The 27,047-nt window shown below is 39.7% G+C and overlaps 1 protein-coding gene across 3 annotated transcripts in view; it reads right to left on the minus strand.

Moving 5' to 3' along the window:
- The window catches only part of rbfox1 (RNA binding fox-1 homolog 1), a 1,725,607-nt gene that overhangs the window by 1,386,867 nt on the left and 311,693 nt on the right, over positions 1–27,047 (minus strand). Inside the window, exon 2 of one of the 3 annotated variants that reach the window (XM_043711606.1) lies at positions 20,023–20,090. The exons of 1 other annotated variant lie outside the window; for it this stretch is intronic. The gene's annotated coding sequence lies outside the window, so the exon portion shown is untranslated. Of the gene's footprint in view, positions 1–17,852; positions 17,877–20,022; positions 20,091–27,047 lie in introns of those variants that run through there. One more of the 3 variants, XM_043711616.1, reaches the window with a different exon arrangement.

Raw genomic sequence — 27,047 nt, forward strand, 5'->3', positions numbered from 1 at the left:
ACTGTATGTGGTTCTGGTTGCTACACTGTAGAAAGAATTGATTGCCCTGGAGAAGGCACAGAGGATGTGTGTCAGGGCTGCAGTAATGAGGGGAGGATTGCTTATCTTCGAGTAGAGAAGGCTAAGGGGATACCAGATTGAGGCGAACACAATTATGAGGGGCATAGATAGGGTAGATAGGAAGAAACATTTTCCCTTAGTAAAATGAATCAATAACCAAAAGCCATAGCTGTAAAGTAAGGAGAAGATTTAGAGAGGACTTGAGCAAAATAACACTTTCACCAAGAGGTGAGGATATCTGAAACTCATGAACTGAAAAAGTGATAGGAAAAGGAGCCCTCCTAACATTTGTCTCGGATTTAGAGGAACACAATGCCATGCCAATCAAGGGTATGGACCAAGTACTAGAAAATGGGATGACAGTAGATAGGTGCTTGATGAACATGGACACAATGATCTGAAGAGCCTCTTTCCATGTTATAAACTCTATGACTATGAGAGAAGTCTTATCCTGTTGTTTAATCTACATCGACATTCTACATCTGCATCTAGAAACAGTTACTTTACTAAACTTAAACGTTACATTTCTACAATCTCATGAGAAGCCTGTTTTCATTCCAATGCCATGGCTCAATATCTCAAGACTAGTCAGATAAAACCTGACCTTGGGTATTTGCAAGCAAATGGTGATGCTCCAAACTCTAACACTGTCTGTTATGAAATATAGCTTGTTTTCACTGTGCCAATAACTTTAAGATTCTTTCTCCACAGTCATACACTAGAAAGAAAATAATTAGGAACTAAGATAGTATTAAAAATTGGCACTTCAGATGCTCACTTTCAAAGTTAAATGTGGAGATTTTAATTGAAATGAAGAATTATTAAAGTTGTCATCTCTGTCATTTCTCCTGACGATAAAGTCAGAGGTCAGTAATTAATCCAAAATGCCATCTGGGTGAAACCTTATTCTTGTCAGCAGAGCTTTCTTCAAGACATTATAATTATCTGGAACCATGTTGCTTCCATGCAATACATTAAAAACATAAATCCACATTTACTGAAACAAGTATGAAGACACACACTCAGGGCCAAGAGAAATCTATAACTTGCATATTAGTCACTCGGATTTCTGTTTTCGGAATAACGATGATGTCAAACTTTCCATCAGCTGTGTTTATTTCAGCAAGTCTTCTTAATGTAACCTAACATGGAAAAAAGTCCTGCCCTTAACCATCTCCCTGTTATCCCCTAAAAATCCACATTCATTAAGTCATCCTCATTGGCCAAGGTATTGGGAAGTACCAGCTAAGTAATGTTTCCTTTTAAGTTAATTAAAGGATAACCCTGTCAGATAATTACAAATTTATGGCGGGGAATTTGCACCAAGCTGCACCTATTCTGCTTCTCTTGCTTTGTAAAAAGCATGTAGGAATCTTGCATTCATGCATACATGGGGTTTCTGGCATATCTTACATAAAAGAACAGAGATGGAGTAGAAACAGTCCCTTGATGCCGTACAAAGAATAAATAGCTGAATGAGAGGAGAACCACATAAATTCATAGCACAAGAGGAGGAGGACACTTAGCCCATTGCATTTGCTGGCTTCTTGCTACTTTAATGCCCTGTGGCAAAGAATTCCAGCTTAGAACAGCCCTCAGTGCAAGATATCGTTCCTAATTTCTGTTTTCTTTCCTGGTGATCATTAGAAATTGATGCATCATCTTCACCATATAAAAATACTTCATAATTTCTGTAGCACTCACATCCTCTACTCCAGGGAAATAGTTCCAGTGTCTCAAGTCTCGCTAGAATGATATATTTCCACTTGCAAGAAGATCTTAGGGAATTGACTCTATGGCTTTAATATTCTTTTCATTATGATGTAAGCAAAACCATGCAAAATAGGTTATGGCATAAGCACAGCCTTATGTAAATGAATTATTTTACTATTGTGCTAATTATAAACCCAAGATTCTATTTTTCTTGGCATTACCTACATGTGCTCATGCTTTATGGGAAAGATTATTTATTTGACTTATCAATCTTTTGTTTATTCACTCTCTTGCAGTATCTTTCCAGTATATATATTCTTCCATTCCTTTCATTCTTTCTAAAGATGCTCTACCTCACTACCCCACATCAAATTCCTTCTGCCTCTTAGCTCTCCATTCTGCCGACTGATCTTCCAACGATTTTTCTTCCTGTTTGTCAAATTTCCTGCATTTTTAAGCAAATTTTAAGATTGTAGTTCCCATACTAAAGTCCACATAATCTAAAATTCAGGAAGGTCACTGGTGGGTCGACGATGCTGCCTACATGAAACAACAGAAGCCATTTATACGTTTTTGCAGAAGAGATTATTAGTCAAAAGAGAACAGAATTTAAAGGCAATCTTCAGACATAGATTTATCACGAGCTGGGAGATAAGAGACAGAGAGATCGCAGTTTAGAGGATGAAATTATGATGATTGAGTCTAGAAAACTAGCTTGAATTCCCATCAATTTCGAAGACTGTGGGGAGAGCTAATAAAAGTACTTCAAATGCTCCAGGAATTCAGTAGAGTTCACAAAGAAATTGGATTATTTCCTCAAGTGAAGAAATCTAGAAAAAGAGAACATAATATTAAAATCAGAGCTAGGATATTTAGAAATGAAATCAGGAAAGAATTTTGAATGCAAAGTGTCGTGTGAATCTGTAAATCACTTCCCCAACAAACGCTGTGGATGTTGAATCAATTTAAATTTTCAAGATTGTGATCGACAGGTTTTTGTGAGGTGAAGGGTGTCAGGGGAAATGGAATAACATAGAAAGTAGCTGAATAAAGAAAAGCGAAGGTGGCAGATGGGTGATAAAATTAAGCTTTTATATCTCAAGCTACATGTCCTTTGATAACTATTGAATGACATGTACAAAAATTACAATTTTCCCCAAAGTGAAGTCGAATGTAGCAGCATGGGCTTTCTTTTCAACAACCACTGTGCAGATACTCTTTTTAAAAAAAATACATATTGGCGCTGACAAATTGTATTAATTGATTAGTCTAATGAATGCAAATCTCAGTTAAATGGGACTTGCATATCCCATGAAAAGATGCTATATGTATCTAATATACAAAACAATTTAAGGAAAGCAGTGCCAAATAATTGCTGAGCCCAACTCTAAAAATAGCATTCAAAAATCCTCAGAGACTTCATAACCGATGATGGTGTTCCACGGTTATTGTGTGGAAGTGAAATTAATGAAGCCACTTTTTCCAGTCCACTGCACACATCACAAAAATTGGCTCAAGCTCCTGATCACTATGTTTCCTATTTCATCAGATAGGACAGTTGGTACTCTGCCACTCTGAGCAGATGATAACCTATAGACGAGCACTGAACATTTCAAAAATGAAAAATATCCAGAAGTGATGATCTTCATTTCTAAAGCAGATTTTACTTTCAGATTATCGCCGAGCAAGATTTCATATCAAATCCAAAAACGTGGCTGGACATTGTGTTGCCCCGGAATAAAATCTGCTCAGCTTACACACTTTATTCAATGATATGCATAGAGCTACATAGTCATGAAGTAGGGTAATTCTGTCATAATTCTATCAATTCACAACATATATTTTGACTTCAATATTTTGAATACCCCAATCCAGAAACTTTAGTACAGATAAAATATATAATGAATTCTGATAGGATGCTCTTCTATTAATTATTTTCATAACAATGTAACCTGAAGAAGTCTCTTGCAATTTCAACATTTGTTGATGATGAAGTAACTTTTATCTGCTAGGGATAATTGAGAAAGCATGTTATAATTACAATATTCAAAAAGATCACCAACTTATGCCAATTAAATTAGATTCCCTACAGTGTGGATCAGGACCTTCAGCCCAACAAGTCAACACCAACCCTCCGAAGAGCAACCCACCCAGACCAATTCCCCTACACCTAACACTATAGGCAATTTAGCATGGCCAATTCACCTAACCTGCATATCGTTGGATTGTGGAAGGAAACCAGAGCAATGTGCAAACTCCAGACAGACAGTTGCCCGAGGCAGGAATTGAACCCAGATCTGTGGCACTGTAAGGCAGCGGGGCTAACCACTAAGCCACAATTGATTTCATTCTTGCAATGTACTGTGGGATTTCAAAGCTTGCATTTTTGTTTTGGGTCAGAGGCTAAATGAAACTAAATCTGAACCATCAGATTTCTAGGAAAAGTAAAACAGAAACCAAATTTCAGATTTCCAGGGAAACTGAAACTGCTTGAAATCAAATAAAAAGGCACGGAACCATGCAAGCACAAATCAAAGTGGTGAAGTTGGACATAAAGGTGAGTACAAAGGCCGGATCTAGAAGTAGAGATGAAAGGAAAAATGCGGTTACTAAATCTGATTTAGTTAATTTAAAGAAACACATTGCCTAGTACAAGTCATAGGGTAGTCATGGATTGCGACTGTCTTGAGTAGAGTCAGAGCAATTCCAGAGAAAAATGTGTCACTTTGATAAAAGTCACGCCTATGGAACTCAGATCGGTTGATAGTTACAGTTGGATGAAAATCAATGGCTAAAGTTTTGATGGAAAAGGAGAAGAATCTCACCTGAGAACATTCTGTGCGTAAAAGGGATTTGTGCCTGAACTTGGTGTCTTATGGATATTTTTAAATTGACCTACTCAGATGTCTAATGGCACATGTTTAGAGCATAAATTAGTACTTTATATGCTAAATAGACTACCTAGTTAACCCATGTGATCTATTTTGCGGTATTTACTACGCAATGTGTAATTTATCATTTAAAATGACACCAATTTACCAATTAACTTAAATATAGTTTCTGTTGGCTTTGGTTGGTTTGTTTAAGTAACAATTATGATAGTGGAATCTTGTCCATTGGTTTCAGTTAAATGTGGTTCATTGGTTTATTAGCTTCCACCCAAGTCAAAACGTACTTTAGACATAAAATCTCAAGTAGTAATACGACACCTGCTATTTCAAAGAAAAACAAGCATTATTGAGTTATAACAAAATCTCTCACAAAGCAACGGATTCACTTTCAATATTCGACACAATGTTTCCACTTCTATCTTTCAGCCAATTGACATCAGCTTGATTTTCTGTCAGTTTTACAAATAATATGGTTTGGTTTAGAACATATTCGAATTAAAGCTAGTATAACGAGCAATTGTCTGACACAAACCTGCACCAAAATATACTAAAACAGTATTTGCTGGTCTCCTGCCAGCCATAATTGTGTCTCCACTTCTTAAATGAGCATGAGAACCCAAGAGGCAGGGGAGGCAGAGTTTGAGTCTGACTGTCAGAGGATAGCCATACCTTTCAGTTCATTCTGTCAAGGAGAGACATTTGTATGTACTAAGAAGAAATAGCTGAGGCATGAGGTCAGAAGAGCAACAGGACCCCTGGGAATTTTACAAACAGGCGGATGGGATTATGAAATGTGTTTGTTCAGGAAATAGTGACGGGCATGAGTTTACTCTTAATAAAGAATCAATGAAACAGAAATTAGCATCTACTGTTTGGGGTATCTGTAAACAATATTCCCGATTCACTTGCTCTGAAAAAGCAGGCCTATAATCTTGATCTTAAAAAATAAACCTTTCAAATGTACTAAAGGAAAATAAATGCTCAAGATTAACAGCAGAAAAATACACATTTAGGATATGTTCAAATTGTTCATTTAATCAAGGATATTTAACATATTTATTCTTCAATCAGTTTGGACACATTATGACACTTCTCTGGGGCAGGTGGGATTTGAATTGGACTTTCTGGCCAGAAGGTAGGGGTAATACCACTGTGCCTTGACTAATCTACTTTAAGTTGTATCATTCAACTTAAAAAGAGAGCTAAGAAGACTTTGCAGTATGGCAAAAGGCCCTTCAGCCCATCATACGCATGCCTGTCATTTAGCACCTACTTATTCCAATCTCATTTTCCTGCACTTAGCCCATATCCTTGCCTGCTAGGGTGTTTCAAACATTCATCTAAACACTACTTCAATGTTCTGACTGTCCCCACCTCCACCATTATTGTAGACAGTGAGAATTCCAGAATTCCCTCCAGGTGTTTCTTTTTCCTCAGAACCTCTCTATTCACCATGTTCCCTACCATAAAACCAAGATGCCTCTACTAAGTGGAAAAGTTTCTCCTCATCTCCAGTCTGTGGCCCATAGAACTTTATATGCCTCAATTCAATTCCTATACATACGACTTTAAGGAAAACAACCCCAGCCTATCTAGTCAGTCTTCAAAGCTGAATTGCTCCAGCCCAAGCAACATCCTTGAAAATCGTCTCTCCACCGTCTATTGCAATCACATCCTTCCTATAATGTGGCAACCAAATGTGTGCACTGTACATGTAATAAAAGTGAAAAAAAAAACAAACAAAACATAAGTTGCATTTGCTTCTGGAAACTAACAGACTACTTGCCTTTTGACCAGTGTCAAATTCACAACCAATGTTTGACGACCTCTTCCAACCCAGATCTGTTGAAAGAAGTTGTCAATTTGCAAACCAACCCCCGCCCCTGCCTCACACTTGTGGGATTTGGGCATCGCTGGCTGGACCAGCATTTATTGTCCTTGAGGTAGTGATGGTGAGCTGCCATCTTGAACCACTGCAGTTTATGTGTGATAGATTTACCCACAATGCCTATAGGAAGGGAATTCCAGGATTTTCACCCAGAAATGCTGAAGGAATGGTGATGTATTTCCAAGTCAGGATGGTGAGTGGAACTTAAAGGCGGTGGTGTTCTGATGTATCTGCCATTGTCCTTCTAGATATAAGTCATCACATGCTTGGAAACTGCTGGCTAAGGACTTTTGGTGAATTTCTGCAGTGCATCTTGTAGATAGTACACACTGCAGCTATTGAGCATCAGTAGAGGAGCGTGTGGATACTTGTGGATGTGGTGCCAATCAAGTAGGTTGCTTTGTCCTGAACATTGTCAAGCTTCTCAAGTGTTGTTGGAGCTGCACCCATCCAAGTAAATTAGATTAGATTACTTACAGTGTGGAAACAGGCCCTTCAGCCCAACAAGTCCACATCGACCCGCCGAAGCACAACCCACCAAGACCCATTCCCCTGCATTTACCCCTTCACCTAACAGTATGGGCAACTTAGCATGGCCAATCCACCTAACCTGCACATTTTTGGACTGTGGGAGGAAACTGGAGCACCCAGAAGAAACTCACGCAGACACAGGTTGAATGTGCAAACTCCACACAGAGAGTCGCTTGAGGTGGGAATTGAACCCGGGTCTCTGGTGCTGTGAGGCAGCAGTGCTGACCACAGTGCCACCGTAGAGTATTCCAGCACATTCCTGACTTGCACCTTGAAGATGGTGAACATGCGTTGGGGAATGAGGAGGTGGGTTACTGACTGCAATATTCCTAGTGTCTGAACTGCTCTTGTGGCCATTGTGTTTACATGGTGAGTCCAGTGAGATTCTGGTCAATGGCAACCCTTAGGATGCTTCAATATCTGCAGAGTTGTGAATGGTGTTAAACATTGTGCAATTGTCAATGTACATCCCACTTCTGACCTTATGATCGAGGGAAGGTAATTGATGAAGCAGCTGAAGATGATTGGGCCTAGGCCTCTACCCTGAGAAATTTCTACAGGGATGTCTGGTACAGGGATGACTGAGCTCTGACACGACAACCATCTTCCTATGTGCAAGGTATGATTTCAAACAGCAGAGTTTACCCCCATTCCCCATTTTGCTCAGGTTCTTTGATGCTATATTTGATCAAATGGAGCCTTAATGTCAAATGCTGTCACTCTCACCTCATCTCTGGAATTCCGCTCTTTTGTCCATGCTAGAGCCAGAGCTGTAATGATGGTTGGGTTGGTGGAACCCAAACTGGGCTTCAATGAGCTAGTTATTGCTGAGCAAGTGCTGTTTGATGATACTGTTGATGACACCTCGGAATTGCTGACTGGAGCAACAGATCCACGGCAGGCACCATCTCCATACTCCTACACTCATCCCTGGAACATCTGGATAACAAGGATACCTACATCAGGCTTCTCCTTTTTGACTAAATTTATACTTTCAAAACTATAATCCAAACCAAACTAACCTCCAAACTCCAAGACCTAGGTCTCTGCTTTGCCGTCTGCAATTGGATCCTCAACATCCTGACCTACAGACCGCAGTTAAGCTAGGCAACAGGACCTCCTCCACGACAATCCTCGACACTGGTGCCCTGCAAGAATGCCTACTCAGCCCCCTCCGTGCACACTCATGACCGTGTGGCCAAATTTCATCCAAACTTCAACTATAAGTTCACTGACAACACCACCATTGTAAGCCAGATATTAAACAATGATGAGACAGAATGCAGGAAAGAGATGGAGTGATTGGCTATGTGTTGAAAAGATAACAATCTCTCCCTCAACATCAGCAAAACTAAAGGACTGATCATCAATTTCTGGGAGTCAGAAGGAGAACATGCTCCTATCAATGGAGCTGAGTTGGAAATGGTCAATAACATCAAGTTCCTAGGTGTGACGATCACCAATAATCTGTCCTGGACCACTCCGTTGATGACACTGTCAAGAAGGCACAACAATGCCTCTTGTTCCTCAAGAAACTAAGGAAATAGGCATATCCATAAGGACTCTCACCAATTTTTACAGATGCACCATAGAAAGCATTCTACCTGAATGTATTACAGCTTGGTATGGCAACTGCTCTTCTTAGGACCATAAGAATATACAGAAAGTTGTGATACAGCTAACTCCATCATACAGGCTAATCTTCCATGCATTGACCCCATCAACACTTCTAAATTCCGTGGAAAGGCAGCCAACATGAAAGACCCCACCCATCCCGGTTATAATCTCTTCCCACCTCTTCTGTCAGGGAGAAGGTACAAAAGCTTAAGCACATGCACCAACATGTTCAAGAATAGCTTCTTCCCCGCTGTTATTAAACTTTGAAAGGGGCCTCTCAATTTTCAAATCTAATGTTGAGGTTGCTTGTTGTGCAACTTCTTTGCAGACGTAACTTGGTACTCCTCACTCTGTTCAATCACCCGATGATCTTTGTACGTTATGATCTGCCTGTAATGCACACCAAGCAAAAAGTTTCATTGTACCGAGGTAGATATGACAATAATAAATCAAATCAAATCAAACCTTCCATCAATTTACTGATGATAGAGAGTAGACTGATGGGGCATAATTGGCTAGCTTAATTTTGTCCTGCTGTTTGTGTTCAGGACATACCTGAAAAATGTTTCACATTGTTGGGTAGATGCTAGTGTTGCAACTATATTGAAACAACTTGGCTGGGGGAGCAACAAGCTCTGTAGCACAAGTCTTCAGTCCTATTGCCGGAATATTGACAGGGCTCATAACCTTTGCATTATCCAGCATCTACAACCGTTCCCTGATATTACATAGAATAACTTGCATTTGCCGAAGATTGGCATCTGTGTTGTGGGAAATCACTGGAGAAGTCAAAGGTAGATTATCGTTAGAGTCATAGAGTCATATAGCATGGAAATAGACCCCTTGGTCTAACTCATCCATGCCAAATAACTTTCCCCAAACTAAACACCACTTGCCTGTGTTTGACCCATATCCCTCTAAATCTTTCTTATTCATATATCTGTACAAATGCCTTTTAAATATTGCCATCATTTCCTCTGGCAGTTCATTCCACATATGAACCACCCTCTGTGTGAAAAGGTTGCTCTCAGGTCCCTTTTAAATTTTTCTCCTCTCACCTTAAAAATATGCCCTCCAGTTTTGAACTCCACCATCCTAGAGAAAAGACCTTTGCTATACACCTTTTCTATGCCCCTCATGATTTTATAAACCTGAATTAGGTCACCCCTCAACCGTCTGTGCACCAGTGAAAAAGGTCCCGGCCTATCCAGCCTATTCTTATAACTCAAACCCTCCAGGTCCAGCAACATCCTAGTAAATCTTTTCTGAACATTCACCAATTTAATAATATTCCTCATATATCAAGCTGACTCCTCCAAAAATGGCCCCAACAATATCCGGTACAATCTCAACATGACATGCCAACTCCTATGCACAATGGTCTGAGCAATGAAGATAAGTATGCTAAACACGTTCTTAACCATCCTGTCTACATGCGCTGTAATTTTTAAAGAATTACGTACCCGAAACCCTGAGTCTTTTTATTGGTCCTGCCCTTGTTTGTTTTGCCAAAATGCAATGTCATGTATTTATCCAAATTAAACTCCATCTGACACTCCTCAGCCAATTGGCCAAATTGATTAGAATCCCTTTATAATCTTACGTAACCTTCTTCACTATCTACCATACACCAATCTTGGTGTAATCTGCCATCTTACTAACCATACTTTCTATATCTCATCTAAATCATTTCTATAAATGACAAACAATAGTGGACCCAGCACCAATCCCTATGGAACCACTGGTCACAGGCCTCCAGTCTGTAAAACAATCCTCCTCCATCCCCTTTGTCTCTCACCATCAAGCCAATTTCATATCCTATTGGCCTCTCTTCCTGAATCCCATATGCTCCAGTTTAACTGATTAGTCTACATGCAGAACCTTGTCAAAGGCTTTACTAAAATCCATGTAAACAATGTCTACAAGTCTGCCCCTAATCATTAATTTGGTTATGTCCTCAATAACTCAGTCAAGTTTGTGAGACATGACTTCGCAAGCACAAAGCCATGCTGACTATTCCAAATCAGTTCTTTCCTCTCCAAATGCATGGAAATCCTATCTGTCAGAATTGCCAGCAACAACTTACCCACCACTGATGTCAGACCCAAATTCTGGCTAAAGATTTTTGTGAATGCTTCAGCCTTATCTTTTGCACTGATGTGATGGGCTCTTTCATTATTCATGGTTGGAATATTTGTGGCTCCTCCTCCTTCAGTGAGTTGTTTAATCATCTACTGCCATTCACAACTGGATGTGAACAGAGCAGAACTTAGATCTGATCCATTGTTTGTGGGACATTTTAGCTTTGTCAATCACTTGCTACTTATACTGTCTGGCATGCAAGTAATCCTGTTTGGTAGCTTCACCAGGTTGACACCTCATCTTCAGGTATGCCTGTTGCTGTTCCTGGCGTGCCCTCCTGCACTCTCCATCAAAGCAGGGTTGATGCCCTGTCTTGATGGTAATGGTTGAGTGGGGGATATGACACACCATGAGGTTACGGATGGTGCTGGAGTACACATCTGCTATTGTTGATGGCCCACAGCGTCTCATGGATGCCTAGTATGGATTTGCTGGATCTGTTTGAAGTCTGTCCCATTTAGCAAAGTGATAGTGTCATACAACACGAAGGAGGTTATTCTCAATGTGAAGGCAGGACTTCATCTCCACAAGGACAATGTGTTGGTCACTCTTACCAATGCTGTCATGGGCAGCTGCATCTGCAACTCGCAGATTGGTAAGGATGAGGTCAAGTATATTTTTCCCTCTTGGTTCCCTCACCACCTGCTGCAGACCCAGTCTAGCAGCTATGTCCTTTAGGACCCGATCAGCTCGATATGTGGTGCTACTGCTGAGCCATTCTTGGTAGTGGATCTTGAAAACCCCCACTTAGCATAAAGTTTGTGCCCTTGTCATCCTCAGTGCTTCCTCTAAGTGTTGTTCAACAGCTGAGGGAGCTTAATACGTGGTAATCAGTAAGATGTTTCCTTGGACTTCGTGAGGTCCAGAGCAATTCCCACTATACCACCACCTCTACTGAGTCAGTCCTGCCAATGGGACAGGACATATTCAGGGATAGTGATGCTGACTGTGTCTCGGACATTGTTAGGTATGAATCTGTGAGTATGACAATGTCAGGCTGCTGCTTGACTAGTTTGTGAGACATTTCTCCCAGTTTGGATACTACTCCCAGACATTAGCAAGGGGGAATTTGCAGGGTTGACAGAGCTGTTTCTGCCTGTTATAGTTGCCCATGGCTGAATGTGAAAAAATGATGATTAGGGATTTTCTTTTTAACTGACACAAACAATCAAAGGAAATTTTAGCTGATCCAGCATTTAATATTACTCAAATCATGGCCTTCACAGACAGACAACAAATTATCTCTCAGTCCTTGTAAACTGGGACTAGGATGTAGACAGTATGACTCTGATAAGGCAGCTCAGATGAAAACCATCTGATTTGAGATTTCCAATTTTTATATGAGCTAAAAAGGGAAAGCTTGACCTACCTGAGATAAAGCCTTTTAAAATAATAATGATATACTTAAGTAGACTCATATTCATACCAGAATAAAAGTTTGAATCTATTAGATAATGGGGGATTATATTTCTGGAAGCAGTTAGACTTGGATGAAGAGACTAGTTTTGATAAACAGGAAACATGAAACTTTCTTCTCTGTCAGCAAGATTAGAACAAAAAGGTATAAGCAAGATAACCTCAGAAGCGTGCTGAGAGACAAATAATGTAACAGAAGCAATTTTGAAACAGGGTCACTCTGACCTCGGAGGGGGAATAAACAACTGCTGCTTCGCACGTCAGACAAGAGGGAAGCTAGTCCCGAAATTGTTAGGTTTGTCACAGAAATATAGTATTAGGTTTAACTATGTAAAACGTTACAAGTAACTTTATATTTGAGATGACATTACAAAATCATAGCAATTGGTAGAATGTAACATCCTTTTTAATCTTCTGTACTAAGATCAGCAAGAGATATGAATTGCATGACCAAATTTGAAAAGTCATTAGTAGTGAGCAAGTATATGATGCAATTGGCAAATGTCTAGGAAAGGACATAACAATCGGTGTTGGAATGTGGTTAACAATTGGAAGAGCCCAAGGACAGGTGACAGGGGTCTGGCAAACATCACCACATGATGAGAGGATCTAAGGTGGACCATGAAGTTGTCCATCATTGATTGTGTATTCACAAGATTGGATGTATAGGTCAGAGGGGATATGCAAACATTGATATTAATGTTGCATGCAACCATTGTAATGCAGTATGTATAAATAACCTGTACTTTATTGGGAAAGGTAGAGTGTGACTGACCTCCAGTCAGAGCTGTCATTAAGAGGACAATTGGGCCCCACAGGAAAGCCAGATTCAGAGCAATCTTTGGCCTCTCCCACACCTATGATAAAAAGAGTTCTGAATAAATAGACTTGTGCTACTGAACGTGGGGCTAAGACTCCTCTATAAAATCCCCCTCCAATACCATGTTGTCTGTCCAATTTAATTTCTTTGTTGAGACTGCATAGCAATTGATACAACTAAATGGCTTGCTAAGCCATTTCAGGGGATAGTTAAGAGTCAACTATCTGTTGTGACTCTGGAATCGCATCTAGATCAAACCAGGTGAGCATGGCAGATTTTCAGCCCTGCAGACATTAGTGTGCCAGATAGGCTTGTTTCTAGATTTCAACAATGGTTCCATGGTCATCAGTCAATTCTCATTTCCAGATATATTAGCTGAATTTCAATTCCACCATCTGCCTTGTGGGATTAATATCCGGGTCCCCAGAATATTAGCTGAGTTACTGGATTAATATCTGGATTAATAGTCCAGCAATAGTGCCACTTGGTCATTGCCTCCCCTTATGCCTGGCTTGTTGCTTCAATGCAATGGTGTTCTATCATGCTGATGTCCCTCCGACTGAACGTCTTCACTTTCCTCCTCAGAAGACTGATGATGCTTTTCAAATTCTTCAGCCTCACGTTGCCTATGCTAGTTGTATAGAGCACATGAAAGGATTGTGTATCGCACTGTGCCTGCAATGTACTGCAAAGTCCCCCAGACTGATCCAAGCATTGGATCCTCAACTTCTAGTTGTCTGCTCACTATGGTCCTGGTGGAAGAATGGGCTGCATTGTATCTGTGCCTGGCCTTAGTCAGTTTAGCCTAATAGAGTCATCAGACATGGTTGCAGAGCATAGTCCTCGTCTCCCAGTAGCCATCCTTGAAAGACATTTGACGCTTGAAAAGAAACATGAGAGTTCCCAAGATTGTGGTATAAAAGCAACTTCCAGGGGATTTTGTGTAAGCCTCTAAAATGTTGTACCAATGATCACTGATGATTCAGATGTTTATTGAATGGAAACATTTTATATTAAAGAAGTCTGCCACATTAAGGTATGGTACTCAATACAACATGTGTAGAATCTATAGCACCCTGCATCTGGGGGCTTGCAAGTATTTTGGCAAAGCCTATTGTCCAGACTACAGCACTGACCATGTCACAGGGAAACAAGATGAAGCAGTGTGATTGGTCACAAATTAAATTGGCAAATGCCTTGATACATTGAGGATCGAGAGATCCCACACAGCTCCACGGTGGCGCTTTTGACAGCAGCCAGTTGTGGAAAAATATTGTGCATTTGTTACCTTGACAGCCACCAGAATAAGATGGCCAACGATGACACGCATCTGTGACAACATCCTGAGATATTCGCAATCTGCAGCAGAAATGAACCTTGCTCATCTGGAGGAAATAACACCAAAGATTTTTCCTCCTCAGTTTCACTGTTCCTTCTTGCACTATTGCCACAATGACGATGGCCACTGCTTTTGGTGGACCCATTGGTCATGGTTCCAATGAAAGTATAGAGGAATACCAGAAAGAGAAGAGGTCTTTCATAATATGTGTAGTCAGTATTCACATCACACACTAATAACAGTTTAGCATAGTCCTCCATACACTGCGACATGGAGGATTCTGATAATAGAGACCATGGATCCATGCTCATAGACCTTTGACATATACAGCACAAACCATGCCTCAAAGATACAGTAGGAGATTGAGTGTGCAGTAAGATTACTGAAAACTGCCCCGTCAATTCCCCATCACTCCACATCACCCAGAGAATAATCGCATTTAGGAGAAGGTTGGCAAATACAATTCAAGAGAAGATAAGACCAGCTCCATTGCCTTGTGCAGCCTCAGAAAGCAACTCATATGTTGGCTTTTATTGTAAAGGGGATTTGAGTTCAGCAGAGGGATGTCTTATGCAGTTATACTGGGCCTTGGTAAGACGACACCTCGAGCATTGCCTGCAGTTTTGGCCTCCTACCTACGAGAGGATGTACTTTCCATTGAGGGAGTGCAGTCAAAGGTCATTAAGCTCATACCAGTGATGGCAGGATTGGCAACTGAGGAGACACTGGGTCGCCTGGACCTGTATTCACTAGGGTTTAAAAGAATGAGAGGCAATTTGACTGAGACATACAAAATCTAATGGTTGTGGGGAGAATAGATGCAGCCACCAGCCCCCATCCCCAATGGGAAGTCTCGACCAGGGGCACAGTCTTAGGATAAGGGGTCGGCCTTTAAAGATTGAGTTGAGAAAACATTTCTTCACTCCATGAATAATCAACCAGGTCAAATTCACTATCACAGAGGGCTGTGGAGGACAGGTCACTGAATACGTTCAAGAAAGAAATTTTGTTTTTAGACATTAGTCGTATCAAAGGATACTCAGAAGGGTCATTCAACTTAAACAAAGTTATACTAGCAAATAAAGGTCATACAGGAGCACTGTTCAGAATTATACGAGACAATTGGACCAGGATGCATCCTTTGTAAGTTTTATTTTCTCTTTCTGTGTATGGACAGAAAGCAGAAACATGGTCTTCAGACAGACAATTAACCATGATCATATTGAATGGCAGGACATGCTCAAAGGGCCAAATGGCCTCCTCCTGCTCTTGTTTTTTATTAGAATTTGGATTTTTAGGTGACACTGAAGGTCACCAATGATTACTTAGGCTTCACAGACATGACAGTGATCAATTTGTAATGACCAATGGCATGATCAAGATTGCTTGTAACCAGGATCTGTATCCCACATTGTATGGACACTGAAAGCAATTCATGAACAAATTCTATGATTATAGATATTTTGAACGTGTTTACTGTGTAAGTGCCCCCTGAAGGGCCTCACTGCTCACAAGTAGTGTCCACACCTTAGATAAGTCAAATACACAGACTTGGCCTACACTGGGTTAGCGGCACGCATTTTTTATTTCCATTGCACTCTTGCAAACAGAATGAGAATGGAAATCAACACAGGTCATGCTTCCTAGAGTGAACAGACTTCCCATTGACCCCAAAACTTTCATATTCCTTTCTTCCTTGCACACCCTGTCAACACCATCAGTTCTGAGCTTCCATGCATTGCTGCCCAATTCTTTAAGTCACCATTTCCTAATATTTACACCTACACCTACACCCCCTACCACTTCCCCCCACCTCCTATGTTCTCAAATGCACAATCATTTCCCATAGTTACTCAATGACATACTCTAACTTGCGGTGTTGTCTTTCTTAGGTGATATGGACCTTGGTCAGGAACAAGGCTTCAGTGATCTTACCATTCATTAGAAATGTATATGTGTACCATGGTTTATGCTGCATACATCTGAATACATGAATATCCCATGACAAAATGATCAATATAGAGGCATTTCTTAACCCTCCTTTATCAGAGTCCTCTCTCCAATTATTGTAGGACTACGCAAAACTGTCACTTGCACGTGATATGAATACTCACTATTCCCACTACTCAAGACCTGTCCAGTTTCTGATATTTCCCATGTAGGTTCATTGGTATCATGATCAATGCATCCAGCTAGTGTGTCTGTGGCCACAGTGCAACAAAGGCACAGAGAAATTGTGTCAGCAAGATCAGGATCAGCAGTTGCTAAATAGCCTCCCCCAGAAGAATTTGCAGCTGAACATCCACTCAGGATGTGGAAGAGTCGCAGAATTGATCATCCTCAATGGCATTTCCTGTAAGCGATTGTGGAAATTGGCACTGCAGACTGAGGATATCCTGGGACACCATTGCCTGCTGGAGTGGGACTGGGGAATTGAACAGGTCACTGACGATTCCTCAGCTTGGTGATCCTCAAGGTGACAGCTGCACGCAGTTTCTACACAACTGGCTGCTCACAGTGATCCACTGGGGTCCTGTGTTCAATCTCTCAATCCTCAACTCACAAACGTATCAAAGGCTGCTAACTGATGCAATTTGTGCCAAAGCACACCGCTTCTGCTTTACTTCTGGACCACCCCCCACCCATAAGGGGGTCAGTGTAAAAGGCCAGGAAGAAGGCTTTTCGAAGACAGTTAGATTCTCCTGGGGCAGCACACCATTGCCTTCATGGGACTCCCGAAAATCATTAGTTGACTGAGTTTCGGTGAAATTTCGATTAAAAAAATGTGGATTATTCAGTTCACAAAATATTTGAATTCTGATTTCCTCATGGCTCAGTGTTTCCGAGCTCTTAAAAAAGGCAAGCAAAAATGTCAGAGAGCAAGGAGTTTCATATAAACCCATTTCAAAGCTGGATTTGACCCTGGTGAGAACAAACTTGAGAAATATGTGCGGATTTGGACTTTCTGTTTCACAAAGTACAGTCGGCTTCCAGTGCAGAAAATAGATTTATTTTTCGAAGATTAGCACTGTTTACTAAATCTGACTTCCCGGTGTCTTATTCCGAAAGCAATCTGCTTTGGGGACCCAGTTAAAGGAAACCACAGTTATAATTGCCTGCTATTTTCACTCACACCACATTGCACTGCGATGGGAAGCCTGGAGATCGTGGCAAATTGTCATGCAGACTTATTCAATGTCCACTGATGCTGTGTCAGTTAACGCAAAATGAATGGCCATACTAATCAGGCTATCAACCACTTGCCCAACAACCAGTCTTGAGTAAAAACCTGGCCCTTTATTCTTCTTAAACTGCCCACATACACCTTCTTATTGTGCACTTTGCAGTCAAAAAAACTCAAAAATAAAAACAAGTACTACAGTATTGCTATTTGTGGGAGCTTGCCGTGCACAAACCGGTTGTGAAATGTCCTACCTGAGAGTTACTACACTTGAAGAAGTACTTCTTTGGCTGTAACAGGTTTGAGAAATCCTAGGGTCATAAAAAGTGCGATATCAGCACAAAAGTTTCTTGTTTTCAGACCCTTCAGGTTCTAAGCATTCCAACACTGAATAAGTTTGCTCAGCCATTTGGATGAGCTCCACTCAATTATAGCTTCTATGAAATAACATCACCTTTTAAAAAGTAGCTTCATGTGGTGGTTTTAGCAGCTGATTTATTTTAAGTTCGGTAAAAGTGGGCAAATGTAACATCCTAATGATAAAACACACACAAAACATATCAAATTCAATTAAAATTTGAACAAAGCCCTATAATAAAAGTATCAATGCAGAACACAAGGGAACTTAACTTCTAGCATCTCCACTGCTGCCAAAACCGAATGCCATAATGAGATTTTTATTTTTAATTAAAACTTTAATGGGGTTTTTTTGCGAGAATTAAAGATCATTGTACAGCTAATTTAGAACTGCAGTTTTCGTATAATCAAACAGAAGTTTTAAATAGTCAAACATGAATGTCCAAGTTACAAGGAATGTATTGCCCCACAGAGGTATGTATGCAGGTCCATTAGTAACCTTCAAAATAGAATTATATAACTATTTGAAAGTGAAAACTATGGTAGGGATTTGGGGAAACAGCTTAGGAGCAGGACAAACTGAATTGTTCTTCAGAAGTACAGACTTGCTGAGCCAAATGGTCTCCCGCTTTGGACAAGAGAGAACATAATCAAAATTTTCAAGATATAAAGAAAACTGGCAAAGCTAATCCAATTGTTTGCTGCAGCAATAGAGATGGTCATTGAAGCAATGTAACTGGGTGTAACAAAGAGTTTGATGTGGTTTTCATTTCTGAAAGAACAGATTAACAAGTGTAGGCGGTGATTTTACAAGCTTATGCCGCCAGTATGGAGCTGGCTGGCCGACAATAAGGCCTTAAATTTTCAAACATGCATTCTTTTAGAAAGCAATGTGGCACCAACCCAATGGAGACAAGCTGTGGGACTTATATATTGCAAAGTCTGAGGTCAAATAGCCTTTTCCTAAAAGATATTCAGGTTCAGACTGAAGGATATGCTATCCCAAAGAAATTTGCTTTGTTAGGTCAACAACTACAAGTAAATATTTCTCAACACAAGGTGAATAAGAATGTTTGAAAAAGGTATTAGTGACAGATATTGGATAGGACTGGCTATGTTGTCCATTTATATAATTACAGTTAAAAACAATTGTTACTAATGTGCACCAATGTGACAAATATTAAAATAGGCAACTTATCTTTTAATTATTCAGGACCCGTAAGTATTCAGCATGCAATTTGGATGTTTCTTATTCCAGATCACCAATTGCCACTTACCAGCCATATTGAAAGATCTTTGGTTGCTAAATAGCATAATTAATTTTGAATTATGTTTTAAACTTGCGAATGTATTGATCTCATTTATTTGTTATTAATACTTTAAAGAATCTGTGGACAATCAGAACTGAATACATAAAAATTCTACCTATTATTAAAATCTTTAATCCATAATTTCTCAAAATCATTTAAAAGTATTATATCAGTATGAATCTGCACTATGATTCACAAAGGGGTGCAGACCTTTAAGGAGATTTTTCTGAATTACAAGATGCCTTTCCACACTTCTACAAGTTGGGTTCATGAAAAGCTCATTCACAGGTATGGACTAAATCAATGTCATTTGGAGGTTGAAACATTTTTGTAGTAACAGATTTGAATTAGCATTTTGGGATGGACAACCTAGGAGGGGTGAGGAGGTGGAGGGGTGAGGAGGGGAGAGAGGGAGGGGGAGGAAGAGGAGGAGAGGTGGCAAGTATTTGCTTTCACATGCAACAAGGACATTATTAAGCACACTCCAAATAGATTTCTGAAAGTGCCTTTGAATGGTCTGAAAGAAGCATTTCCTGAAATTATACTGTCATTCATTAAAGTTGTGATCTTGAGCACGTTGCCCAATCTTTCTGTAACAATAGAACAAGCCACTCACATTCAATGTTCAACATAAAATAAAAAGAGAGGCACAGAAAGCTATCTGTCCTTGTTACCGTACCCAGCATCGGCCATCACTTAAAAGGAGATACGCAGGGACAAATCAGAGCAGCTACAAACAAAAGCAAAAAGATTTTACCTTTACTGTGGTGACTGTTGTCCTGAACAGAAATCACAAAGCACATCATCAGATCTGCCACTGGAGTGCTGCAGAAAGAACAATACAGTTTGATGAGCTGCTGACATTGAACTCACTGAGCATAGATGGTGTGTCAGCCAGTACAACACTTTATTTGTTGTCAGTGCAGTGGAGCGGGTCAGGAATAGCTTTGCAAAATGGCAAAATTATGAATTATCCATGAATTACAAGTGTTCAATGTAGATCTTTATTCAGCATCCCCCACAGTTCTGATAGAATGGAATCATACAGTATTTATTGCACTATAAAAAACAGAAAATTGTCATGACTAAACACCTGCTGTTCATGTCGATCATCAATTAAAAATAATTTGCATGACAGGTAAATAATGATGTAAAATTATACCCTAGTGAGGCAACACGAATAATACATTGATTTTATAAAAAAAGCAAACCAATACAATTTGAAATACAGAAGAATGAACAAATGAAGAAAACAGACAACTAACAGTTGGTAATGTTTTAATATCTTAAAAGTTTGTACACAACAATGTGGTAGCAATGTGATAAATAATTGCATTCCCCTAAGATTCTGGCAGAGATCACAGGAAATTATAAAACACAGGTGGTTTTATGCACCAATTCTAATACACAAATCACAAAATAGCCATAACTACAAGAATTTAAGCACTATGTGGCAACGTGTGAGTAATAAAATTGACTCAGAAATTGCATGGCATGAAGTTTTTTTCAAGTTCACTCAATAATTTCTGTTGAGAGAGTGTATTTGATCAGTACATTTTCCAAGAATTATGACAATATAATCAAAACTTGTTTTCAAGATGGCTAATGGTGTTTGCAATTACTCATGAGCAAACATTGCAGAAATTTCAGACAAAGACTGATATGTGATTAAACTCAAATTAAAATTAAGCTGTTGCAGATCTGCCAATCTGCTGTTATCTTCTGTAAAATGGCATCTCAGTGTCTGGTTATCCCATTCATTGATCGGTGTGAATTTACAATAGCTGCACAGTGGATAAAAAGTAAATTCTTCTTAGAAGGTTAATTCAAGTTTTTTTCAAGTCTAAGTAACATATTAATGACATGCTAACACTTACTGAATGACAGTCAACTTCTCTGGCTGAAATTTTATTGGGCCTTGAAGATAAGGAAGAGGATAAGCAACAAAATCAGTGTCGTAACTTCTAGCCAAAGGACGAACACTCCCCAGCCAGCATCTCACTTTACAGCAATGACAAAGATTCATGATTCAAAACAAAGTGGACACCCGCCTTTAAGAGCTGCAAACTGTCATCAAAGTGAAGCCACTGCTGCTTGATCTTTTTCGCTGCACAATTGGGTGAGCTGCCAATAGACAACGTGAGTAGCACTGGCAGATTGACAACCATAACTCAGTTAGGCAAAAGCACCAATTTAGTTTGTGCTGCATGACATGCCATGAAGCATTGTATCAATATTGTGTCCATTCTACGCACACTTTCACTGCACGGTGAATTTCTCTCCCTAATTCATAGCCTGTGTCAAACCAATGGCTCAGTTGGCCATGCACTTGCTGCTGACTTGTCAGCTCAGTGGTCCAATCTTCCAGATAAGACATCAAACCAAGACCCCGTCTGCCTATGGCACTATGTCAAACAAAACCAAAGGAGTTATTCCTGTTGTCCTTGTAAATATTTATCCATGAATCAATGTTGCGACAACAGATTATTTGGTCACTACCACGTTGCTGTTTATGGGAGTTTGCAGAGCACCAACTGACCATAGCACTTTGTACCTTACAGCAGTCATTAAACTTCAAAAGAGGTACTTCATCAAGTATAAGCACTTTGAGAGCATTGATGTTCTGAAAAGTGTGCAAGTCTGTTTTTCAGAAGCACAACTCTTTCACACAATGATGATTCTGTGGATATATTGTATGTACTGACTTTGCAAATGGCATGAAAAACGGCCTCCATCATTGGTATGCTTACTATTATGTTATCAGAAATAGCAAATTATATTTTCAGCTATAAACAAGCAAATCTTTTTGAGATAATATAAACAGCCAACACAAAATGAAAAATGCAGAAAAGTACCAATATATAAGAATGTATTAGTAGAATATGTTTAAAATTTGCTTTCCCAATTGAACAACACTGCATTACCACATTGTTAACCATCCAAAATTACCCAGAGTGATAGTAGACATCTTCTTCTTGGAATGACACGTCTGCTTATGACATTGTTAAACAGGGAACTCTCGTCTTCTGATCGATGAAGGAATGGATGTGTCACATGAAAAAATGTGAAACAAAGGAAAATAATCTATTCACATTCTTTTTAAAAAACATTCTACTGTTTAATTAGATAGTAACTGATCTTAATGAGAGGTGGAAAGTTTAAGGGGAATACACACGGCAAGTACTTCTCACAGAGGGTGGTGGGTGTTTGGAACGCATTGCCAGCAGAGGTGGTAGAGGCAGGCATGGTAGGTTCATTAAAGATGCGTCTGGATAAATGCATGAGTAGGTGGGGAGTAGAGGGATACAGATGCTTAGGAATTGACCGACAGGTTTACTCAGTACATATGGATCAGCTCAGGCTTGGAGGACCGAAGGGCCTGTTCCTGGGCTGTAAACTTTCTTTGTTCTTTGTTCTTTACCTCAATTACATTATTTCACTTCACCTCTATATCGTTTCCTATTGATTCCAAACTTGAAAATATCAACATACAATACATTCAGTAGATTGGAGGGACAAAGTTTCAGATTTTTACTGCTTTTTATGTGAGATACTGTTTCAATTTTATTTCTGCTAAATTACTAGGCTCCAATTTCAAAAATTATGACCTCTTCTTGCAGTTTTTTTCACAGCAGGATTGTTTCACTGCATCTATCCTAATGAACCAGTTTCACACATTAATGATAACCATAATTCTATCAACTGAATGTTTTAAACTTAATGTTTTGAACCACTGCAACCCAAGCTCACATAGCCTGTCATCAGAATTAAACCCTTCAAGTCCTGGTATCATGCCAATGAATGTGTTCTATTTACGACAAGGTCAATCTTTCTGGAGATATAGTGCCCAAAACAGAATACATATAGGATCCGATCAAGGATTTGCACAGCCAGAGAATTATTTCCTCACCTCTGTATTCCAACTCCCTTTGAGATAATGGTCACCGTTCCATCAAACCTTTGCAATTCGACCAGTACATGAGCTTTTAAGTGATATCCAAGTCTCCATGTATTCCTCCACGGATTTCAGTCTCTCATAATTTTGCCTGTTCATTATTAAAGTACAAGTACAGTTGACATTAGAGCCTGAGACAATTAGGACCAGTTTGTTGTAGGGATTGTGGGTGTTAGGATAGATGTTTAAGAGGGTAAACTTGTGTAGACTTTTCCCCTAATTGTACCAAAGTTCTGTTCCCCTTATCAGCAATGGAGAAGGATTACGCAAACATATTTGTGAGAGAAATGTGTTTGTTTTCTTACCTGCTTAACAATGCTGCACAACTGCTCATATAAGTAATTCAGATTGACCTATAAACGTTAGAAACTTGCAGTCAACTGAGATGTTAACAGTATGAACCACTTATTTTAAATGGTACAAATCATTTTTAATCACTCCAACCAACTCACACATGCATTGGTCACACTGAGTTAGACCAGTAACGTTTTGACACAGGCTAAATATGTAAATATTACCAAATGCTCAACAGAACTAGTTGGTGCCTTTTTAATATATTTTAGTTAAACTCAATAACACTATCTCTACTATCATTCATTCATGTGGATTTTTCACAACAGTAATATGATACTTCTGAAATAAGAACTCTCATCAATAAAAAAGATAACTCAGAGGCTTTTAGGAATATAATGGGAAAGTGCTGGCTGCAGCAAATCTCCAAAGAGGATATTTGAGTTTGATACTTAATATTCATACCAAATTGCATGCTGCACTCAAAGGATAAACCATGGTAATAACATGGGATCACTGCTGAGCAGCTATTGAATACAAAACCATGGTCTACTGTTGATTTTCTACAATTCAGCAACACAGTAAAGAGGCTTTTTTCCCATTTTATATACCCCCTGGCAGAAATTGACACTGAAGAAATTGCTCTCACTCTTGAAACGTAATCCGCTGATTTTGTATTAGTACAACATCCTAAGCTCTGGTCATTAATATTCGTCAGCATGGCTGCTCCTGCACTGCGGACGACTGCAGTCAATGTAGCCTCGACCAATTTTGTCAGCTTGTCACTCAGCAAAAGCACTGAGGTCACATAGATTGAAGCCTTTGTACATGTATGCATTCACATCAACATCAGCCCTTGCAGACCACCAGTTGTATATAAAGTATGAAGAGTCAAGGGATGACTGAAAACCTTAAAAAGTAGAATAACTGGAGCTGTTGTATTCTCACCAGTGCATTATCTGATTGTTCAACCAATGTTTGTTAATGTTAGACACTCAGTTCGAGCAACTACAGTTCAGAAAAGAACATGCATCTTCAAATATATTATACAACAAAAGAAATGCGTCAAATGAAGTATTGATGTTGCTTTGATTTCTAAACAATGAACGAAATACAAGTTTGACCTGGCTGAGTGCGCAAAGGCATAATTTTCTGTAAACCACAGGAGTCTGCACAGATATCTAAATGTGTAGACTCTGAAATTCAGCTGGAGACTGGCAGAACCCCCAGAGATATGGTACAAACAGCTGAAAACAGCAGCAAATCATTAGAACTCTCTAATGTATTTGCAGGTCATTATGTCAAAGTCATCCTGAATTCATTACTCTGGAATGACATGTGTAGCAATTAATGTATTGGAATCATTTATCATATATTAAAAATGGAGGCGCGTCACATCATTTTATTATAAAACTAATTGAAAATTTGTGCTATCACAGTTCAATGAATAAACTCAATATAAAAGTGCTACCTACAATATTTGCACGCAATATTGTGATGACGTTACAATATTAAGCTTTGCAAACATTAGTAACACCAGAACTGTGTGACAAATGTGAAGAAATCAGTGCCTGTTCAAAATAAGAAAAACTTGCCCATTCATGTATTTGTACCGAACCATTTGAGACAGATTTGAAGGCTCTTTTACTTGACATTAGAGACTAAGATGGAATCTTGAACTGAAACGCTGGTTTATCTTGCTCCAGTTCAAGTTAATGTATCAGTAAAGAACTTAAGGTGCACACTATGAATGGTCAACCAGAGAATCATCAAGGACCTGATTTCTGCATTCTTGTTTTCATTAGCAAGATCACGTGATATTTTGTTAAAGACCAATTCAATCAGAAATCAGTTGAAGATGAATAACCCAGCTGTTGCTCTGAAGTACCAACGCCATATGGGCATCATGTGTTACACCAGCATTTATTGGCTACTGCTACTTGCCAGCATATAGTACTGAGTTGCTTTCATGAAGTGCTGCAAAGCAGGTAGTCCTGCAGTTCTGTGAGGGAGGGAATTCCAGAATTTTCCCCTTGTAAGGGTAAAGGAACAGCAATGTAGTTTCAGGTTAGGAAGATGTGCGTGTTGGCGGGGAATTTGAAAGTGGTCAGGTTCCCACGCATTGCTGCCGCTGTCCTTTCAGATGGTAAGGGTTTGAGGTTTGGAGTGTCATGTTAAAAGAGCCTTGGCAAAATATTGCAGAGCATATTCTGGTTAAGAGCCAAATAGGGTACTATGTCCAGTTAGGAGAAAGTGAAGACCGCAGATGCGGGAGATCAGAGTCAAAAAGTGTCATGCTGGAAAAGCACAGCCAGTCAAGCAGCATCCAAGGAGCAGGAGAATTGATGTTTTGAGCATACACTGTTCATCAGGAATGAAGAGCTTATACTCAAAACATTGACTCTCCTGCTCCTCGGATGCTGCCTGACCAGCTGTGCTTTTCCAGCACCACACTTTTTGACTACTATATCCAGTTATAGCCTTCACACTTTAACAATGATGTTAAGGTCCCTGCTGGGCTGCAGAAGAGATTTACTCGAACAGTTCCAAGGTTGAGGGTTTTTTTAAGCTACAAAGTTGGTGTTAAAGGCTGCATTTGTCTTCTTAGAGAAAAGAAGGTAGAAGAAGATATTATAGAGGAGTAATTTATGACAGATTTAGAAAAGACTGGAGGATAAAATCTCTTCCCTTTTTCAGATTGCAGAAAGATGAGGGAACACAGTAAGATTTAGGACGAGGGATGTGGGAAGGTTGGGAGGGCAGGTGGTGGAGAGGTGGTTGGGGGTCTCCCCATTCAGGACAAATGCATTTACACAGCATGCAGTGTCAAACAGGAACTAGCTGTTCATGAGTGAGTTGGACGTCCAAATGATGATTTCAAAAGGACATTGGATGTGCAATTGAAGGAAAGAAAAGTGCAGGGTTGCAGTCATTGAGCAGGGAGTGGGACTGATTCAATTCTCTGTGGGGAGCCAACATGGACATCTGCACCATAGGTGACTCTAAGACTTGAGGGCTTTGTTCTGGCAGCCAGAGGTAAGCTCAACTTATGGTAATCAACAACTAGGATGAAAATTGTGTAACATAAAACAGAAATTTCTCATTGGCACAGATTAGTTTTATTTTAAAATCCAAATTCAAAACGTATGCAGACCTTTGGAAGAACAATGCTGTTGCATCAGAGCAACTTCCAAACACACAACCAGCTAAAAGGACTAAAAAAAGCTGATGGACTGGGACATCGCCAGGTACAAGTTCCCCTCCAAGTCATACACCATAGCTTGGAATAACTTCTTTGTTCCTCGGTCAAAATCCTAGAACTCACTTTTTAAAGTACTGAGTGCACCCATAACAGTTCAAGGAGGCAGCTCCACACCACCTTCTCAAGGGCTGTTCAGAAAGACCAACCAAAAGATGGCCTTGCCAGAGTAGCTCACATCTGATGGAGGATTAAAACAAAAATAGTCAGGGTAGAATGAAAGAAAACGGAACCGGTCTGCCATGTGTTCCTTGAAAAGTAAAATTATTTCCAGGAA

This window comes from Chiloscyllium plagiosum, chromosome 21 (assembly GCF_004010195.1).
Source record: "Chiloscyllium plagiosum isolate BGI_BamShark_2017 chromosome 21, ASM401019v2, whole genome shotgun sequence".
NCBI lineage: Eukaryota > Metazoa > Chordata > Chondrichthyes > Orectolobiformes > Hemiscylliidae > Chiloscyllium > Chiloscyllium plagiosum.